Raw genomic sequence first — 6,000 nt, 5'->3', positions numbered from 1 at the left:
GAGTTTGCATTGGCAAATCTGGGCGTAGCCGGTTAAGGGAGGTTTCCACGTTAGCAACCACCTCTGGACATGCCCCCTTTTTTTTTGCTAGAGATTACACGACAGCTGCTGTCAGCCTCAAACTCAAAAAAGGCAGTTTGCAGAGTGGTTTGGAAGCAGGTGGGCAGGAAATTCCAGAAACCCAGAATAATCTGGACTGTAAAGTAAGCTAAATTTCCTAGATCGTTTTTGAGAAGGAAGGGAAAGAAGCCAACCAATCTTAATTGGCTGTGATTCTCTTGATGTATTGATTGATCAGATTTTGCTGCGTGCCCGGATTGCGTAGGAGGAATTTGAATTCTTTTCTATATCTCTTAAAGTAGCTCAGCTTAGGAATTAGGGGTTTTGAACAGACTCTCCCCCCAAAGGTGTGGTGGGTGTGTTTGACTGTCCAGGCAATTGAAAAGGGGACAAATGCAGATTATTTAAAATTGGGCTTTATCCTGTTGAGTTTAGGATTGGCATGTTTTCTGGAGATCATGTTCTTATTTATCAGGCTGGAATTGGGGATGCAAATCGATAGTGGTCTCTTCGTTTAAGGATTGGTGTTTCTTTAATTTTGTAAATGGTTTTTTGCTTGAAGGAGGCAAAATAACGGGTGAAGAATTGCCTTTCAAAGCATTTGCACAGTGAAATAAAACTAAAATTAGGTTGACTGGTTTTGGGATTAGCTGTTGTTTATGAAGCGAGCACCACTGAGGCTTCAGCCTATGGTCAAACCCAGGCAGATGGAGTAACTGAGTATGTTTCATTTAATCATGATATGCAAACCTAAATTAAATATCTATGTTTCTTTCTTTCTCTTTCTTCCTTTCTTTCTCTCTCTTCCTCTTTCTTTCTTTTCTTTCTTTCTTTTTCTGTCTGTCTTTCTTTTTCTGTTTGTCTTTCTTTTTTCTTCCTGTCTTTCTTTCTATCTATCTGTCTGTATGTTTTCTTTCTTTCTCTTTCTGACTGTCTTTCTTTCTCTCCCTCCCTTCTTTCTTTCCTTCCTTCCTTCCTTCCTTCCTTCCTTCCTTCCTTCTTTCTTTCTTTCTTTCTTTCTTGTCTGTCTGTCTTTCTTCTCCCTTCCTTCCTATCTGTCTTCCTTCCTTCCTTTTCCTCTTTCTTTCTTTTCTGTTTGTCTTTCTTTAATTTTTTCTCTTTCTGTCTGTCTTTCTGTCTTTCTTCTTCCTTTCTTCCTGTCTGTCTTTCACTTTCTCCCTCCCTCCTTCTCTCTCTCTCTTTCTCTTTCTTTCTTTCTCTTTCTTATCTTTCTTCTTTCCTTCCTGTCTATCTATCTATCTGTCTTCCTTCCTTCATTTCTTTTTCTTTCTTTTCTGTTTGTCTTCCTTTCTTCCTTTCTGTCTCTTTCTGCTTCCTTTCTTCCTGTCTTTCTTTCTTTCTATCTGTTGGCCTTTCTTTTGTTCTTTTTTCTCTTTCTGTATTTCTTTCTCTCCCCCCTCCATCCTTCTCTCTTTTTCTTTCTCTCTCCTTTTCTTTCTTGTCTGTCTGTCTTTCTCCCTCCTTCCTGTCAGTCTTCCTCCTTCCTTCCTTCCTTCCCTCCCTCCCTCCTTCCTTCCTTCCTTTTGCATTTGAGGAATATTATTTTCAAGGTTTGAGCTCGGGTGCTTTTCCAACCCAGCATTAGATAAGGACACAATCTACATTTGACTTTTTGCTGGTGAATACAGTAAAAATTGCTCTGACTTTCACCTACTGAGTAATTATCTCTTGTGCCATTCCTTGTGAATGACTCATTTGACTTGTGGCAGGAGCTCAATTTGATTTAAAGTTTTAGGTTCCCCCAAGATTTTTTTTTTAAATCTCTGATGTAAAGGCAAAGGAATGTTTCTTCGTTCGGTTTTTTCCCCTCCTTAGTTGATTTACGGAATATTAGAGGTGAGGTTTCTTGAGTCTTCTAACCACCCAAAATAGCTTAGGTGCAGAACTGCAATTCTAGGAGATCTAGAAGCAGCCTTTTTTGATGTAGCTGTTTCTCTCTTACACATCGTATTAATACTTGAGAGGCAAAACAGCCTCATAAGGAAAGCCTTGAGTTTACCTTTGTGATTTTCCTGAATTAGTTTTCCCCAACCAGACACGCCCCAACAGCATTGAGATCCCAAAATTAATGAAAGTTGTAAGCAGTGGCTGGGAAATATGGAAGGTATCAGAACACCTGCACTTGATTTAAAAGAATAACAAGAGTTGGAAGGGACCTTGGAGGTCTTCTAGTCCAACCCCCTGCTTAGGCAGGAAACCCTACACCACTTCAGACAAATGGCTGTCCAGTTTCTTCTTAAAAACTTCCAGTGTTGGAGCATTCACAACTTCTGGAGGCAATTTCTGTTCCACTGATTAATTGTTCTAACTGTCAGGAAATATCTTTTTAATTCCAGATTGCTTCTCTCCTCAATTAGTTTCCACCCGTTGCTTCTTGTCCTGCCTTCAGGTGCTTTGGAGAATAGCTTGACTCCCTCTTCTTTGTGGCAGCCCCTCCAATATTGGAAGACGGCTATTTAAGCCAGCACCAGCTGAGATCTATAGCTGCTTTCTGCTAAAAAGAGGAAGTCAGGTGCATTTACTGCTAACAAAGGAAAAGGTCTTTTGTTAAAGATAATATTGACCAAAGGCAAATGGAGCTGATTTTCCCCCACTATGTTTTCAGAGCAGAACTGGGCTGAGCTGAGCTCCTCTTGGTAAACTATTCCTTTTTATCAGAAGAAAATTCCCTGGCGAAATGACAACAATCTATTTTTCATCAGTTTCATTGCTGGAACAGAAATGAAGGATACAGTCCTCAACTTATAACCATTTGTTGAGTGAATGTTCAATGTTACAATGGTGCTTTAAAAAATCTTACAACCGGTCCTTGCAGTTATGACATTTGCCATATCCCTATGATCGTAGAATCAAGATCACGTGAAGGGTTAATTAATACCACTTTATAAGGCCTTGGGAAGGCCACACTTGGAATACGGCATTCAGTTCTGGTCGCCACGATGTAAAAAAGATGTGGAGACTCTGGAAAGAGCGCAGAGAAGAGCAACAAAGAGGATTAGGGGACTGGAGGCTAAAACATATGAAGAACGGTTGCATGAACTGGGTATGTCTAGTTGATGAAAAGAAGGACTAAGGGAGACATGATAGCAGTCTTCCAATATCTCAGGAGTTGCCACAAAGAAGAGAGAGTCAAGCTATTCTCCAAGGCACCTGAAGGCAGGACAAGAAGCAATGGGTGGAAACTAATCAAGGAGAGAAGCAACTTAGAACTGAGGAGAAATTTCCTGACAGTTAGAACAATTAATCAGTGGAACAGAAGTTGCCTCCAGAAATTGTGAATGACCTAACACTGGACGTTTTTAAGAAGAAACGGGATAACCATTTGTCTGGAATGATATAAGTTCTCCTGCCTAATCAGAGGGTTGGACTAGAAGACCTCCCAAGGCCCCTTCCAACTCCATTATCCTGTGTTTTGTCACATGATCAAAGTTTGGATGCTTGGCAAGTGTATTTATTGCCACTTGCAGAGTCCTAGTGACCATTCAAAGTTACAAAAGCACTGGAAAAAAGTGACTTATGACCCCTTTTCAAACTTATGACCCTTGCAGCAGAGGTGGGTTCCTACCAGTTCGCACCTATTCGGTAGAACCTACCGAACCGGTTAGAAGAGGTTCCACCAGTGGACCCGGAAAGCAGGCCAAACCTACAGAAGAGCTTCCAAAATTTTTTGAAACCCACCACTGGTCCTTGGATATGATTATTCTACACTATCATGCTCCTATTTATAAAACTCAGTGCCTCTGTGAAAGGTAAGGATGACTTCTGCGTTTGTGGTGCAATCAGAACATTGCGTGTGTTGAAGTTGTTTTAACGCGAACCAAAGGTGCCTTTTAAAAAACAAGTTGACATCATATTCTTCTGCATGCCAGTGCTGTGTGTGAGGCAATTTAAGGTGGTTCTGACAAGTGTCGTCGGCATCTTCATATCCGGTCACATGGGCGGCAAGCCACTCCCATCCGGTCACATGGACGACAAGCCACTCCCACAAAGGAGGCCACACCCACAGAGTAGGTTCAAACAATTTTTGAAACCCACCACTGCCTTGCAGCATCCCCTTAGATGTGTGATTTACATCTGGATGCTTGACAACTGATTCACATTTATGACGGCTGCAATGTTCCCGTTGTCAGGTCGTCTCCTTTGGAGACCTTCTGACGAGCAAAGTCAATGGGGAAACCAGATTCACTTAACAACTGGGTTACTAATTTAGCAACTGCAGGGATTCACTTAAGCAAAGCTGGCTGAGGAATTCTGGGAGTTGATGTCTACAAGTCTTAAAAGTTGCCAAGGCTGGAAATCCCTGGTTTAGAAGGAGCCACAAACCAGGCCTGAAGAACCTCTGTCCCTGCAAACTCCCAGATGGTCTTCTAAGGTGGCTTCCATGATTCCGTCTTCACATCCTCCTCCACTCCTCAGATTCACCTGATCAACAGCAGAAGAATTGCACCTGTAGATCAGCCAGCCAGACGCAACGGCCATAATTTAATTCCTCTCCCATCTTTGCCTGTTGAAAAATAATTCCAGACCCCAGTTATCTATCACTTACTATTCCCAGATCTAAGCCCTAGAACTCACTGTAACAGCAATAGCAATAGCAATAGCAGTAGACTTATATACCGCTTCATAGGGCTTTCAGCCCTCTCTAAGCGATTTACAGAGAGTCAGCATATTGCCCCCAACAATCTGGGTCCTCATTTTACCCACCTCGGAAGGATGGAAGGCTGAGTCAACCCTGAGCCGGTGAGATTTGAACCGCTGAACTGCTGATCTAGCAGTAGCCTGCAGTGCTGCATTTAACCACTGCACCACCTTGGCAATGCCTAAAAGGCATTAAGAGTTGTTCACCTAATCTTGTGAAGCTTCTTCTCCGGTAACATTGTACTGTTAACTAGGGCATACAAAACCTTTGCCAGACCTATTCTCGAATACAGCTTGTCTGCCTGGAATCCACACTATATATCAGACATTAATACAATTGAGCGAGTCCAGAGATATTTCCCCGAGAAGAGTCCTCTGCTCCTCTACTCACAATAGAATTGTTTAGGCCACCAGGCTCGAAATTTTGGCCTTGGATACCCAAAATTATCCGCTACAACACCGTATCTGTCGACGACTTCTTCAGCTTCAACCTCAATAATACACGGGCAAACAATCGATACAAACTCAAGGTAAACCGCTCCAAACTCGATTGCAGAAAATACGACTTCAGCCACAGAGTGGTCAACGCCTGGAATGCTCTACCCGACTCGGTTGTTACATCCTCAAACCCCCCGCAGCTTTAATCTTAAACTGTCTGCCGTGGACGTCCATAAAGGGGGTGTGCATAAGCGCACCAGCGTGCCTACCGTCCCTGTCCTACTGTCCCCACTTATTTGTACCCATTTCCTGTGCTCGTATTGTTTATCCTACTACTGCAATGCGCTCTACATGGGGCAGCCTTGAAGAGTATTCGGAGACTTCAACTCGTCCAGAACGCAGCCGTGCGAGCGATTGTGGGTGCACCTTGGTACACCCACGTTACACCTATCCTCCGCGAGCTGCACTGGTTACCGATCAGTCTCCGGATACACTTCAAAGTGCTAGTCGTAACTTATAAAGCCCTTCATGGTATTGGACCTGGGTACTTGAGAGACCGCCTGCTGCCAATTACCTCCCACAGACCCATTAGATCTCACAGGGTTGGCCTCCTCCGGGTGCCATCTACCAGCCAATGCCACCTGGCTATTACTCGGGGGAGGGCCTTCTCTGTTGCAGCTCCGGCCCTCTGGAACGAACTCCCCGCAGGGATTCGGACCCTCACCTCTCTCAAGGCCTTCCGAAAAGCCGTCAAACCTGGCTTTGCCGACAGGCCTGGGGGTGTTGAGTTCCCTCCCCTCTCGACATGTATGGTTGTGCGACTGTTGTTTACTTTTATTATTT

The 6,000-nt window shown here is 43.6% G+C and overlaps 1 protein-coding gene across 1 annotated transcript in view; it reads left to right on the top strand.

The window, feature by feature from the left end:
- Window positions 1–138: 138 nt before the first annotated feature.
- Window positions 139–6,000, top strand: part of VILL (villin like) — a 73,102-nt gene continuing 67,240 nt past the window's right edge. Inside the window, exon 1 of the mRNA XM_032234631.1 lies at window positions 139–203. The gene's annotated coding sequence lies outside the window, so the exon portion shown is untranslated. The remainder of the gene's footprint in view (window positions 204–6,000) is intronic.

Source organism: Thamnophis elegans, chromosome Z (assembly GCF_009769535.1).
Source record: "Thamnophis elegans isolate rThaEle1 chromosome Z, rThaEle1.pri, whole genome shotgun sequence".
Classification (NCBI taxonomy): domain Eukaryota; kingdom Metazoa; phylum Chordata; class Lepidosauria; order Squamata; family Colubridae; genus Thamnophis; species Thamnophis elegans.
Note: the sequence above shows the minus strand (reverse complement) of the source record. Positions and strands in the feature narration are given on the sequence as shown.